The sequence below is a fragment of the Oncorhynchus nerka genome, linkage group LG12 (genome assembly GCF_034236695.1).
Source record: "Oncorhynchus nerka isolate Pitt River linkage group LG12, Oner_Uvic_2.0, whole genome shotgun sequence".
In the NCBI taxonomy this organism is placed as follows: Eukaryota; Metazoa; Chordata; class Actinopteri; order Salmoniformes; family Salmonidae; genus Oncorhynchus; species Oncorhynchus nerka.
Genome location: NC_088407.1, coordinates 86907125 through 86923656, shown reverse-complemented (window position 1 = coordinate 86923656; position 16532 = coordinate 86907125). Strand labels below are relative to the sequence as shown.

At 48.3% G+C, this 16532-nt stretch overlaps 1 pseudogene; it reads right to left on the bottom strand.

The window, feature by feature from the left end:
* LOC115115841 (son of sevenless homolog 2-like) overlaps positions 1–16532 on the bottom strand; it is a 64902-nt pseudogene that overhangs the window by 32839 nt on the left and 15531 nt on the right.

Genomic DNA, 16532 nt, shown 5'->3' with positions numbered 1-16532 from the left:
TAACCTGATGAAGGGATGACTGGTGGACTGGGCAGAGTAACCTGATGAAGGGATGACTGGTGGACTGGGCAGAGTAACCTGATGAAGGGATGACTGGTGGACTGGGCAGAGTAACCTGATGAAGGGATGACTGTGGTGGACTGGGCAGAGTAACCTGATGAAGGGATGACTGGTGGACTGGGCAGAGTAACCTGATGAAGGGATGACTGTGGACTGGGCAGAGTAACCTGATGAAGGGATGACTGGTGGACTGGGCAGAGTAACCTGATGAAGGGATGACTGTGGTGGACTGGGCAGAGTAACCTGATGAAGGGATGACTGTGGTGGACTGGGCAGAGTAACCTGATGAAGGGATGACTGTGGTGGACTGGGCAGAGTAACCTGATGAAGGGATGACTGTGGTGGACTGGGCAGAGTAACCTGATGAAGGGATGACTGGGTGGACTGGGCAGAGTAACCTGATGAAGGGATGACTGGTGGACTGGGCAGAGTAACCTGATGAAGGGATGACTGGTGGACTGGGCAGAGTAACCTGATGAAGGGATGACTGTGGTGGACTGGGCAGAGTAACCTGATGAAGGGATGACTGGTGGACTGGGCAGAGTAACCTGATGAAGGGATGACTGGTGGACTGGGCAGAGTAACCTGATGAAGGGATGACTGTGGTGGACTGGGCAGAGTAACCTGATGAAGGGATGACTATGGTGGACTGGGCAGAGTAACCTGATGAAGGGATGACTGGTGGACTGGGCAGAGTAACCTGATGAAGGGATGACTGTGGTGGACTGGGCAGAGTAACCTGATGAAGGGATGACTGGTGGACTGGGCAGAGTAACCTGATGAAGGGATGACTGGTGGACTGGGCAGAGTAACCTGATGAAGAGATGACTGTGGTGGACTGGGCAGAGTATCCCGATGAAGGGATGACTGGTGGACTGGACAGAGTAACCTGATGAAGGGATGACTGTGGTGGACTGGGCAGAGTAACCCGATGAAGGGATGACTGGTGGACTGGGCAGAGTAACCTGATGATGGGATGACTGGTGGACTGGGCAGAGTAACCTGATGAAGGGATGACTGGTGGACTGGGCAGAGTAACCTGATGAAGGGATGACTGTGGTGGACTGGGCAGAGTAACCTGATGAAGGGATGACTGTGGTGGACTGGGCAGAGTAACCTGATGAAGGGATGACTGGTGGACTGGGCAGAGTAACCTGATGAAGAGATGACTGTGGTGGACTGGGCAGAGTAACCTGATGAAGGGATGACTGTGGTGGACTGGGCAGAGTAACCTGATGAAGGGATGACTATGGTGGACTGGGCAGAGTAACCTGATGAAGGGATGACTGTGGTGGACTGGGCAGAGTAACCTGATGAAGAGATGACTGTGGTGGACTTGGCAGAGTAACCTGATGAAGGGATGACTGGTGGACTGGACAGATTAACCTGATGAAGGGATGACTGGTGGACTGGGCAGAGTAACCTGATGAAGAGATGACTGTGGTGGACTGGGCAGAGTATCCCGATGAAGGGATGACTGGTGGACTGGACAGAGTAACCTGATGAAGGGATGACTGTGGTGGACTGGGCAGAGTAACCCGATGAAGGGATGACTGGTGGACTGGGCAGAGTAACCTGATGATGGGATGACTGGTGGACTGGGCAGAGTAACCTGATGAAGGGATGACTGGTGGACTGGGCAGAGTAACCTGATGAAGGGATGACTGTGGTGGACTGGGCAGAGTAACCTGATGAAGGGATGACTGTGGTAGACTGGGCAGAGTAACCTGATGAAGGGATGACTGGGTAGAGTAACCTGATGAAGGGATGACTGGGGACTGGGCAGAGTAACCTGATGAAGGGATGACTGGTGGACTGGGCAGAGTAACCTGATGAAGGGATGACTGGTGGACTGGGCAGAGTAACCTGATGAAGGGATGACTGGTGGACTGGGCAGAGTAACCTGATGAAGGGATGACTGTGGTGGGCTGGGCAGAGTAACCTGATGAAGGGATGACTGTGGTGGGCTGGGCAGAGTAACCTGATGAAGGGATGACTGTGGTGGACTGGGCAGAGTAACCTGATGAAGAGATGACTGTGGTGGACTGGGCAGAGTAACCTGATGAAGGGATGACTGGTGGACTGGGCAGAGTAACCTGATGAAGGGATGACTGTGGTGGACTGGGCAGAGTAACCTGATGAAGGGATGACTGTGGTAGACTGGGCAGAGTAACCTGATGAAGGGATGACTGGGTAGAGTAACCTGATGAAGGGATGACTGTGGTGGACTGGGCAGAGTAACCTGATGAAGGGATGACTGGTGGACTGGGCAGAGTAACCTGATGAAGGGATGACTGGTGGACTGGGCAGAGTAACCTGATGAAGGGATGACTGGTGGACTGGGCAGAGTAACCTGATGAAGGGATGACTGTGGTGGGCTGGGCAGAGTAACCTGATGAAGGGATGACTGTGGTGGACTGGGCAGAGTAACCTGATGAAGGGATGACTGGTGGACTGGGCAGAGTAACCTGATGAAGAGATGACTGTGGTGGACTTGGCAGAGTAACCTGATGAAGGGATGACTGTGGTGGACTGGGCAGAGTAACCTGATGAAGGGATGACTGGTGGACTGGGCAGAGTAACCTGATGAAGAGATGGCTGTGGTGGACTGGGCAGAGTAACCCGATGAAGGGATGACTGGTGGACTGGGCAGAGTAACCTGATGATGGGATGACTGGTGGACTGGGCAGAGTAACCCGATGAAGGGATGACTGGTGGACTTGGCAGAGTAACCTGATGAAGGGATGACTGGTGGACTGGACAGATTAACCTGATGAAGGGATGACTGTGGTGGACTGGGCAGAGTAACCTGATGAAGGGATGACTGTGGTGGACTGGGCAGAGTAACCTGATGAAGGGATGACTGGGTAGAGTAACCTGATGAAGGGATGACTATGGTGGACTGGGCAGAGTAACCTGATGAAGGGATGACTGGTGGACTGGGCAGAGTAACCTGATGAAGGGATGACTGGTGGACTGGGCAGAGTAACCTGATGAAGGGATGACTGGTGGACTGGGCAGAGTAACCTGATGAAGGGATGACTGTGGTGGGCTGGGCAGAGTAACCTGATGAAGGGATGACTGTGGTGGGCTGGGCAGAGTAACCTGATGAAGGGATGACTGTGGTGGACTGGGCAGAGTAACCTGATGAAGAGATGACTGTGGTGGACTGGGCAGAGTAACCCGATGAAGGGATGACTGGTGGACTGGGCAGAGTAACCTGATGAAGGGATGACTGTGGTGGACTGGGCAGAGTAACCTGATGAAGGGATGACTGGGTAGAGTAACCTGATGAAGGGATGACTGTGGTGGACTGGGCAGAGTAACCTGATGAAGGGATGACTGTGGTAGACTGGGCAGAGTAACCTGATGAAGGGATGACTGGGTAGAGTAACCTGATGAAGGGATGACTATGGTGGACTGGGCAGAGTAACCTGATGAAGGGATGACTGGTGGACTGGGCAGAGTAACCTGATGAATGGATGACTGGTGGACTGGGCAGAGTAACCTGATGAAGGGATGACTGGTGGACTGGGCAGAGTAACCTGATGAAGGGATGACTGTGGTGGGCTGGGCAGAGTAACCTGATGAAGGGATGACTGTGGTGGGCTGGGCAGAGTAACCTGATGAAGGGATGACTGGTGGACTGGGCAGAGTAACCTGATGAAGGGATGACTGTGGTGGACTGGGCAGAGTAACCTGATGAAGGGATGACTGTGGTAGACTGGGCAGAGTAACCTGATGAAGGCATGACTGGGTAGAGTAACCTGATGAAGGGATGACTGTGGTGGACTGGGCAGAGTAACCTGATGAAGGGATGACTATGGTGGACTGGGCAGAGTAACCTGATGAAGGGATGACTGGTGGACTGGACAGAGTAACCTGATGAAGGGATGACTGTGGTGGGCTGGGCAGAGTAACCTGATGAAGGGATGACTGTGGTGGACTGGGCAGAGTAACCTGATGAAGGGATGACTGGTGGACTGGGCAGAGTAACCTGATGAAGAGATGACTGTGGTGGACTTGGCAGAGTAACCTGATGAAGGGATGACTGGTGGACTGGACAGATTAACCTGATGAAGGGATGACTGTGGTGGACTGGGCAGAGTAACCTGATGAAGGGATGACTGGTGGACTGGGCAGAGTAACCTGATGAAGAGATGGCTGTGGTGGACTGGGCAGAGTAACCTGATGAAGGGATGACTGGTGGACTGGGCAGAGTAACCTGATGAAGAGATGACTTTGGTGGACTGGGCAGAGTAACCCGATGAAGGGATGACTGGTGGACTGGGCAGAGTAACCTGATGATGGGATGACTGGTGGACTGGGCAGAGTAACCCGATGATGGGATGACTGGTGGACTGGGCAGAGTAACCCGATGAAGGGATGACTGGTGGACTGGGCAGAGTAACCTGATGATGGGATGACTGGTGGACTGGGCAGAGTAACCTGATGAAGGGATGACTGGTGGACTGGGCAGAGTAACCTGATGAAGGGATGACTGTGGTGGACTGGGCAGAGTAACCTGATGAAGGGATGACTGTGGTAGACTGGGCAGAGTAACCTGATGAAGGGATGACTGGTGGACTGGGCAGAGTAACCTGATGAAGGGATGACTGGTGGACTGGGCAGAGTAACCTGATGAAGGGATGACTGGTGGACTGGGCAGAGTAACCTGATGAAGGGATGACTGTGGTGGGCTGGGCAGAGTAACCTGATGAAGGGATGACTGTGGTGGACTGGGCAGAGTAACCTGATGAAGGGATGACTGGTGGACTGGGCAGAGTAACCTGATGAAGGGATGACTGGGCAGAGTAACCTGATGAAGGGATGACTGTGGTGGACTGGGCAGAGTAACCTGATGAAGAGATGACTGTGGTGGACTGGGCAGAGTAACCCGATGAAGGGATGACTGTGGTAGACTGGGCAGAGTAACCTGATGAAGGGATGACTGGTGGACTGGGCAGAGTAACCTGATGATGGGATGACTGGTGGACTGGGCATAGTAACCTGATGAAGGGATGACTGTGGTAGACTGGGCAGAGTAACCTGATGAAGGGATGACTGGTGGACTGGGCAGAGTAACCTGATGATGGGATGACTGGTGGACTGGGCAGAGTAACCTGATGAAGAGATGACTGTGGTAGACTGGGCAGAGTAACCTGATGAAGGGATGACTGGACAGAGTAACCTCCGGTCTCCCCTCCGCTCCCCCCTCCCGCCCAGAGAAGCAGGCCAGACAGAGGCTCTGAGGCTAGACAGCCCAGAGAAGCAGGCCAGAGGCTAACAACAAAGGACCAGAACCAGGAAGGACGTTTCCATCAGAACATAGAGCATCACAGGACCACAAAGAGGCTCACTCTTCATCAACTATATTTAAAAAAGGCAAGTTTTCCCAGTGACCTCACTTGGAAACACTACCAGCCTTACGCGTTATCTAGCCCTGATTTATGCTGCCTGTCTCAACGCTCTCAGATGGAATACAACATCAAACACGGTTTTGAATAGGTGCCGGGCGGCATTAGTTTTTAGTATAATAATTGACTGCTGTTCCTGAGGGGAGGAATGTCCAGGTAACAACACAACAGATCAATGTGGATAACTAACTAAACTACAAAGGAAGCATGTTCTTCACAGGCATTTTAGGGAATTTAGCATCAGCTAGAATATCTCCTGTTACGGACACGGAACATCCAATCAGAAAAGGGTACGCCCGAGAACCTCGTTACGGACACGGAACATCCAATCAGAAAGGAGTAAGCCCGAGAACCTCGTTACGGACACGGAACATCCAATCAGAAAGGAGTAAGCCTGAGAACCTAGTTACGGACACGGAACATCCAATCAGAAAGGAGTAAGCCCGAGAACCTCGTTACGGACACGGAACAGCCAATCAGAAAGGAGTAAGCCCGAGAACCTCGTTACGGACACGGAACATCCAATCAGAAAGGAAGAACCTAGCCAAACATCAATCAGAAAGGAGTAAGCCTGAGAACCTCGTTACGGACACGGAACATCCAATCAGAAAGGAGTAAGCCTGAGAACCTCCAATCAGAAAGGAGTAAGCGAGAACACGGAACAACATCCAATCAGAAAGGAGTAAGCCCGAGAACCTAGTTACGGACACGGAACATCCAATCAGAAAGGAGTAAGCCCGAGAACCTCGTTATGGACACGGAACATCCAATCAGAAAGGAGTAAGCCCGAGAACCTTGTTACGGACACTGAACAACCAATCAGAAAGGAGTAAGCCCGAGAACCTCGTTACGGACACTGAACATCCAATCAGAAAAGGGTAAGCCCGAGAACCTCGTTACGGACACTGAACATCCAATCAGAAAAGGGTAAGCCCGAGAACCTCGTTACGGACACTGAACAACCAATCAGAAAAGGGTAAGCCAGATAACCTTGTTTGCATTAACCATGCAACATATTTGAAACCTCCATGTTAACTTCCAGTTGAGAGTTTAAGACACCAACGCAGTGTATATCTCTGAAATAATCTCTCTGTGTCAATGCCAGGTTGCATGTTTACCTAGAGGTACTATTGTGGGCCTGGCCATCCGGTACCGTGTGTGTGTGTGTGTGTGTTACCTGGAAGTATAGTCCTACAGTAGGCCGGGCCATCAGGCTGCTGAAGTGCTCGTGGAACTGTCTGGACAGGATGTCCTGAGACAGGGTCTCATACGGATCAAACGCCTGCTCCTGGAGTTGAAAGAAGAGATCTAGGAGTAGGCTAGAAGTGTCCCTGAATGTGTGTAATGTAGAACTAGGTATTGTAGGTACCTATGACAGGCAGAACAACACCCGTTAACTGGAAATATACTCCCAATATAACCCTCTGGTACAGTATTGATGAACTAGATTCCCAATATAACACCCTGGTACAGTATTGATGAACTAGATTCCCAATATAACCCTCTGGTACAGTATTGATGAACTAGATTCCCAATATAACACTGGTACAGTATTGATGAACTAGATTCCCAATATAACCCTCTGGTACAGTATTGATGAACTAGATTCCCAATATAACCCTCTGGTACAGTATTGATGAACTAGATTCCCAATATAACACCCTGGTACTGTATTGATGAACTAGATTCCCAATATAACATTCTGGTACCTTATTGATGAACTAGATTCCCAATATAACACCCTGGTACTGTATTGATGAACTAGATTCCCAATATAACCCTCTGGTACTGTATTGATGAACTGGCTGTGTATGATGTCCTACCTCTGCCAGGTCCTCGAAGCAGCTGCCCACCAGAGGATGAGGGCTAGTGTCAGCGGTCATCTCCACTGCGTCCTCTATCAGCCCCAGAAGTTTGACCGTCAGCTCATGAATGTCTGAAATGTTGCTGAAGATAACCTCAACATCCTGCAGGGAGCCAGAGAGGAACATAATGTTCATTTAATATGGAAATACACGGCCCCATAAAACGGTACACCGCACAGTCCTTAAGAGATGATAAGGCATTAGATAGTGGATATCATCCTTCACATACGGAGGTTGTTGTCTCATTATTTGACCCATTCCACTTCCTGGACATCTCAAAGCCATATTTGACCCATCCCACTTCCTGGACATCTCAAAGCCATATTTGACCCATTCCACTTCCTGGACATCTCAAAGCCATATTTGACCCATCCCACTTCCTGGACATCTCAAAGCCATATTTGACCCATCCCACTTCCTGGACATCTCAAAGCCATATTTGACCCATACCACTTCCTGGACATCTCAAAGCCATATTTGACCCATACCACTTCCTGGACATCTCAAAGCCATTTTCCAGGATATTTTTGCAGTCAGCTCTAAATTTATTTTGGCAGGAGCAACAGATGTGGCTATCTGTTAGTAGTTAATTATGTATATAGTCGTGCTCACTCAAACGATACACTGTCTGTCCCAAATAGGCAAAGCCACAGCAGACCATTAAATAAAACGAAACTCTCCACTCAGCAGTTTTTCTTCAGCCAAGTGAAATGCAATCCAGTGTTTTAACAAAAAAAGGGGATTTTCTGTGTTTAAACCGGTGATTTGAACCTCAGCGTTTACGATGTTTTATTTTTTTTGGCAGCAGGACAATAATCTTTACTTCTCTGAAAAGTCTCAGAACAGTCTTCTAGGATACAATAGTGAATGTTCAGCCTGTTTGTGAAGCACAGGAAGGTTATGGAGGTGCACAGGTTCAGGTTATGAAGGTGCACAGGTTCAGGTTATGAAGGTGCACAGGTTCAGGTTATGAAGGTGCACAGGTTCAGGTTATGGAGGTGCACAGGTTCAGGTTATGGAGGTGCACAGGAAGGTTATGGAGGTGCACAGGTTCAGGTTATGAAGGTGCACAGGTTCAGGTTATGGAGGTGCACAGGTTCAGGTTATGGAGGTGCACAGGTTCAGGTTATGGAGGTGCACAGGTTCAGGTTATGGAGGTGCACAGGTTCAGGTTATGGAGGTGCACAGGTTCAGGTTATGGAGGTGCACAGGTTCAGGTTATGGAGGTGCACAGGTTCAGGTTATGGAGGTGCACAGGTTCAGGTTATGGAGGTGCACAGGTTCAGGTTATGGAGGTGCACAGGAAGGTTATGGAGGTGCACAGGAAGGTTATGGAGGTGCACAGGTTCAGGTTATGGAGGTGCACAGGTTCAGGTTATGGAGGTGCACAGGTTCAGGTTATGGAGGTGCACAGGAAGGTTATGGAGGTGCACAGGAAGGTTATGGAGGTGCACAGGTTCAGGTTATGGAGGTGCACAGGTTCAGGTTATGGAGGTGCACAGGAAGGTTATGAAGTCAACCCAAGCATTTCACATCACAGCAGCATTGCAGCTTCTGATTAGCCAGTTAGCTGATTACGGTGGTTTAGCGGTAACGGTCTGACACAGGGGTTGGGTGAAAATGGCTTTGGTATACGGTCAAAATGTTGGTAAACTTGACTGAATGTTTGTAAACAAGCCTCTGTCCTAATACATACACAACTTAGTCGACTGTTCTCTTGACCTGTGTGTACCTACGTTGTAAACTTTCGTTCGTAGGCTAGGTTGTAGCAATCTCATGATGGGTATAGGGACAATTAGAGTATCATATAGTATCCTAAACAGAGGTCGACCGATTAAATCGGCATGGCCGATTAATTAGGGCCGATTTCAAGTGCTCAAAACAAAATCGTTAATTTTTTTTTACCTTTATTTAACCAGGCAAGTCAGTTAAGAACACATTCTTATTTTCAATGACGGCCTGGGAACAGTGGGTTAACTGCCTGTTCAGGGGCAGAACGACAGATTTGTACCTTGTCAGCTCGGGGGTTTGAACTCGCAACCTTCCGGTTACTAGTCCAACGCTCTAACCACTAGGCTACCCTGCCGCCCCCTCTGCCTTTTTGGACGCCGATTATGGCCGATTACATTGCGATATACGAGGAGACTGTGTGGCAGGCTGACCACCTGTTACAAGAGTGCAGCGTCAAAAGGACCTTGTGGCAGCAAGGAGCCAAGGTAAGTTGCCAGCTAGCATTAAACGTATCTTATAAAAAACAATCAATCTTCACATAATCACTAGTTAACTACACATGGTTGATGATATTACTAGTTTAACTAGCTTGTCCTGCGTTGCATATAATCAATGCGGTGCCTGTTAATTTATCATCGAATCACAGCCTACTTCAACTTCGCCAAAAAGGGTGATTTAACAAAAGCACATTCACAAAAAAAAGTACAATGCACAAATGTACCTAACCATAAACATCAATGCCTTTCTTAAAATCAATACACAAGTATATATATCTTTAAACCTGCATATGTAGTTCAAAGAAATTCATGTTAGCAGGAAATATTAACTAGGGAAATTGTGTCACTTCTCTTGCGTTCAGTGCAGGCAGTCAGAGTATATGCAGCAGTTTGGGCCGCCTGGCTCGTTGTGAAATGCGTTTCTTCCTAACAAAGACCATTAATTTGCCAGAATTGTACATAATTATGACATAACATTGAAGGTTGTACAATGTAACAGGAATATTTAGACTGATGGATGCCACCCGTTAGATAAAATACAGAACGGTTCCATATTTCACTGAAAGAATGAACGTTTTATTTTCGAAATGATAGTTTCCGGATTTGACCATATTAATGACATAAGGCATGTATTTCTGTGTGTTTATTATATTATAATTAAGTCTATGATTTGATAGAGCAGTCTGACTGAGCGGTGGTAGGCAGCAGCAGGATCATAAACATTCATTCAAACAGCACTTTACTGCGTTTGCCAGCAGCTCTTAGCAATGCTAGAAGCACAGCGCTGTTTATGACTTCAAGCCTATCAACTCCTGAGATTAGGCTAAAGTACCTATTAGAACATCCAATAGTCAAAGGTATGAAATACAAATGGTATAGAGAGAAATAGTTGGCGTGTCATAATTCCTATAATAACTACAACCTAAAACATCTTAACTGGGAAATTGACGAACTGGGAATATTGAACCACCAGCTTTCATATGTTCTCATGTTCTGAGCAAGGAACTGAAACGTTCGATTTTTTACATGGCACATATTGCACTTTTACTTTCTTCTCCAACACTTTGTTTTTGCATTATATTTAAACCAAATTGAACACGTTTCATAGATTTGATGTATTATATTAAGTTAAAATAAAAAAGTGTTCATTGTTCATTCAGGATTGTTGTAATTGTCATTATTACACGCACAAATTGTTTTTATTCGGTATCAGCTTTTTTTGGGGTCTTCCAATAAATTGGTATCGGCGTTGAAAAAACATTATCCGTCGACCTCTAACCCTAAACCCGTCGACCTCTAACCCTAAACCTGTCACTGTTACATTGAACTGGTTGAATGGAATATGAATGGACAGTCATCCAATATGATGTAATAGAAATAAGGCCATACTCATCTTAAACAGCACAGACCGCCACTGGGCTCAGTAGAGTCCGTTCTAATACATACAGTACCAGTCAAGTTTGGACACACCTACTCATTCAAGTTTTTTTTTTTTTTTTTTGGGAAACTATTTTCTACATTGTAGAATAATAGTGAAGACATCAAAATAATGAAATAACACATATGGAATCATGTAGTAACCCCCCCCAAAAAGTGTTAAACAAATCAAAATATATTTCATATTTGAGATTCTTCAAATAGCCACCCTTTGCACACTCTTGGCATTCTCTCAACCAGCTTGACCTGGAATGCTTTTCCAACAGTCTTGAAGGAGTTCCCACATAATGTTGAGCACTTGTTGGCTGCTTTTCCTTCACTCTGTGGTCCAACTCATCCCAAACTATCTCAATTAGGTGGAGGCCAGGTAATCCGATGCAGCACTCCATCACTCTCCTTGGTCAAATAGCCCTTTCATTAATTAATTAATTAATTAATTAATTAATTGAACCTTTATTTAACTAGGCAAGTCAGTTAAGAACAAATTATTATTTACAACGATGGCTTACCACGGCCAAACCCTAACCCGGACGATGCTGGGCCAATTGTGTGCCACCCTATGGGAAACTCCCAATCTCAGCTGGTTGTGATACAACCTGGAATCAAACCAGGGTCTGTAATGATGCCTCTAGCACTGAGATGCAGTGCCTTAGACCGCTGTGCCACTCGGGAACCCCTTACACAGCCTGGCGGTGTGTTTTACATCCAACCCTAGCTTGTCACAACACAATGGATTGGCTCAAACGCATTAAGAAGGAAAGAAATTCACATCTGTTAATTGAAATGCATTCCAGGTGACTACCTCATGAAGATGGTTGAGAGAATGCCAAGAGCATGCAAAGCAGTCAAGGCAAAAGGGGTGGCTTCTTTGAAGAATCAAACATCTTAAGTATATTTTGATTTGCCTAACACTTTTTTTGTTTACTACCGGATTCCATTTGTGTTATTTCATAGTTGATGTCTTCACTATTATTCTACAATGTAGAAAATAGTACAAATAAAGAAAAACCCTTGAATGAGTAGGTGTGTCCAAACTTTTGACTGGTACTGTATACGACTCAGACAACGTTTGAATTTTCAACTAAGACTATTCTAACATATGACTCAGCTGACTGTTCGAATATACAGTTGGAGGTTGTTTACATTCACCTTAGCCAAATACATTTAAACTGTATTATAATAATTGATTATGCTTATGAGGTATTAATAGAAGAGGGGTTATAAGACCCCTCCCTCCTTACATTTATAGGGTCCTTAGACTACAGATTAACAATATATATATATTCATTATATTCGGTTTATCATTGTTCCACAGTACTTTTCTAGTCTCTCTGCTTCTTATGAAGAAACGGTCTGAGAAATGTGTGACTGTGAAGACAGAACTCTGCAGGGGAGTGTAAGAGAGACAAGAGATTAGTCAGACATTCCCACTATAAATCAACATGGACATTTACTGCTAAGCTTTTAGATAGCTATATAAACGAGAGTTTAAAAGTGTGGAGTAGGCATGGTTTTGGTCTCCGGAATAGAAGATAATGACGTAGGCAGTGGCATCACTAGGGCCGGACTTTGGGTTTAATAAAACGACTTGAGACCTCTTCTTTGATGCAGAACATACTGGGAAACATGCGTTCATTGTTCCTGTTGTCAACTTCTGTCTGCAACTGCATTAATAAAGGTTTTTGAATTATTTAATTAAAGATATTGTCATAATCCTATATTGCATCAATGAGCCAATGATTGACAAGGAACAAGGAAACGAACAAGGTGGTTTTATAAGATGTTTATAACCCAGCTACCGTTTCCACCCGAGGTGTGTGTCTACACACCGTTTCCACCCGAGGTGTGTGTCTACACACCGTTTCCACCCGAGGTGTGTGTCTACACACCGTTTCCACCCGAGGTGTGTGTCTACACACCGTTTCCACCCGAGGTGTGTGTCTACACACCGTTTCCACCCGAGGTGTGTGTCTACACACCGTTTCCACCCGAGGTGTGTGTCTACACACCGTCTACACACCGTTTCCACCCGAGGTGTGTGTCTACACACCGTTTCCACCCGAGGTGTGTGTCTACACACCGTTTCCACCCGAGGTGTGTGTCTACACACCGTTTCCACCCGAGGTGTGTGTCTACACACTGTTTCCACCCGAGGTGTCTATACACTGTTTCCACCCGAGGTACACTGTTACACTGTTTCCACCCGAGGTGTCTATACACTGTTTCCACCCGAGGTGTCTATACACTGAGGTGTCTATACACTGTTTCCACCCGAGGTGTCTATACACTGTTACACTGTTTCCACCCGAGGTGTCTATACACTGTTACACTGTTTCCACCCGAGGTGTCTATACACTGTTACACTGTTTCCACCCGAGGTGTCTATACACTGTTTCCACCAGAGGTGTCTATACACTGTTTCCACCCGAGGTGTCTATACACTGTTACACTGTTTCCACCCGAGGTGTCTATAAGCTGTTACACTGTTTTCACCCGAGGTGACTATACACTGTTTCCACCCGAGGTGTCTATAAGCTGTTACACTGTTTTCACCTGAGGCGTGAAGATCTTGTTGTTGAACAGGAAGTGATGTCGGAACACCTTGATGATGAGGTCGAGCTCCCGCAGGTACTGGCGCTCCTCTGCAATCTCCAAGCGCACCAGGTCATCGTAGGTCAGCTCCCCCGACGACGACGGCTCCTCCGTACACTGAGACACCAGACCGATGTCCTCGTCCTGGTCAAACATGTCCATTAGGACCTGCAACAGAGACATCAGGTCAGACGTGTCCATTAGGACCTGCAACAGAGACATCAGGTCAAACATGTCCATTAGGACCTGCAACAGAGACATCAGGTCAAACATGTCCATTAGAACCTGCAACAGAGACATCAGGTCAGACATGTCCAACACCTGGGACGGACACAGAGACAGGTTAGCAAGTCAACCAGGACCATAGAATATATCTACCGACTTTGGAGTGGATTGGCATTGAAGGTGAGCGAGAGATGCAAAAACACACACAGACAAAGCCAGCTAGACGCAGAGACAGAGCCAGCTAGACGCAGAGACAGAGCCAGCTAGACGCAGAGACAGAGCCAGCTAGACGCAGAGCCAGAGCCAGCTAGAAGCAGAGACAGCTAGACGCAGAGCCAGCTAGACGCAGAGCCAGCTAGACGCAGAGACAGAGCCAGCTAGACGCAGAGACAGAGCCAGCTAGACGCAGAGCCAGCTAGATGCAGAGCCAGCTAGACGCAGAGCCAGAGCCAGCTAGACGCAGAGCCAGAGCCAGCTAGACGCAGAGCCAGCTAGACGCAGACACAGAGACAGCTAGACGCAGACACAGAGACAGCTAGACGCAGACAGCAGAGACAGCTAGACGCAGACACAGAGACAGCTAGACGAGACAGCTACACAGAGACAGCTAGACGAGACACACAGAGACAGCTAGACGCAGACAGAGACAGCTAGACGCACACAGAGACAGCTAGACGCAGACACAGAGACAGCTAGACACAGAGACAGCAGAGACAGCAGCTAGACGCACAGAGACAGCTAGACGCAGCTAGACGCACACAGAGACAGCTAGACAGACAGCTAGAGACGCACAGAGACAGCTAGACGCAGACACAGAGACAGCTAGACGCACACAGAGACAGCTAGACAGCACACAGAGACAGCTAGACGCAGACACAGAGACAGCTAGACGCACAGAGACAGCTAGACAGCAGAGACAGCTAGACAGAGACACACAGAGACAGCTAGACGCAGACACAGAGACAGCTAGACGCAGACAGCAGAGAGAGACAGCTAGACGCAGACAGAGACAGCTAGACAGCTAGACGAGAGACAGAGACAGCTAGACAGAGAGAGCCAGCAGCTAGACGCAGACAGACAGAGACAGCTAGACAGAGACAGCTAGACAGAGACAGCTAGACGCAGAGACAGCTAGACGCAGAGACAGCTAGACAGCTAGAGACAGCTAGACAGAGACAGCTAGACGCAGAGACAGCTAGACGCAGACAGAGACAGACAGAGACAGCTAGACGCAGACAGAGACAGAGACAGCTAGACGCAGACAGAGCAGCTAGCTAGACGCAGACAGAGACAGAGACAGCTAGACGCAGACAGAGCCAGCTAGACGAGACAGAGCCAGCTAGCCAGCAGAGCCAGCTAGACGCAGAGACAGAGCCAGAGAGCAGACGCAGAGACAGAGCCAGCTAGACGCAGAGACAGAGCCAGCTAGACGCAGAGACAGAGCAGCTAGACAGCTAGACGCAGACAGAGACAGCTAGACGCAGACAGAGACAGCTAGACAGACAGAGACAGCTAGACGCAGACAGAGAGCAGCTAGACGCTAGACAGAGACAGAGACAGCTAGACGCAGAGACAGAGACAGCTAGACAGAGAGACAGCTAGACAGCAGAGACAGCTAGAGACACAGACAGCTAGACACAGACAGAGACAGCTAGACACAGACAGAGAGCCAGCTAGACGCAGAGACAGAGACAGCTAGACGCAGAGACAGAGACAGCTAGACGCAGACAGAGCCAGCTAGACACAGACAGAGACAGCTAGACGCAGACAGCTAGACGCAGAGACAGCTAGACGAGACAGAGACAGCTAGACAGAGACAGAGACAGCTAGACGCAGACAGAGACAGCTAGAGACGCAGACAGAGACAGCTAGACGCAGAGACAGCTAGACGCAGACAGAGACAGCTAGACGCAGAGACAGAGACAGAGCTAGACGCAGACAGAGACAGCTAGACGCAGACAGAGACAGCTAGACGCAGACAGAGACAGCTAGACGAGACAGAGACAGAGAGACAGCTAGACGCAGACAGAGACAGCTAGACGAGACAGAGACAGCTAGACGCAGACAGAGACAGCTAGACGCAGACAGAGACGCAGAGACAGCTAGACGCAGAGACAGCTAGACGCAGAGACAGACAGAGACAGCTAGACGTAGACAGAGACAGCAGACACAGAGACAGCTAGACGCAGACACAGAGACAGCTAGACGACACAGAGACAGCTAGTAGACGCAGACTGCACACATGGACAGAGACAGAGAGACAGACAGCTAGACGAGACAGAGACAGCTAGGACACAGAGACAGCTAGACAGACGGACAGACAGCAGACGAGACAGAGACAGCTAGACAGACAGCAGAGAGACAGACGGACAGACACAGAGAGACAGACGGACAGACACAGAGAGACAGACGGACAGACACAGAGAGACAGACGGACAGACACAGAGAGACAGACGGACAGACACAGAGAGACAGACGGACAGACACAGAGAGACAGACGGACAGACAGAGAGAGACGGACAGACAGAGAGAGACGGACACAGACAGCGAGACGCAGACAGACAGATGGTATGGTATGTTTCCTACCTTGTCTGCACACAGCTAGACGCAGAGACAGCTGGACACAGAGACAGCTAGACGCAGACAGAGACAGCTAGACGCAGACACAGAGACAGCTAGACGCAGACACAGAGACAGCTAGACGCAGA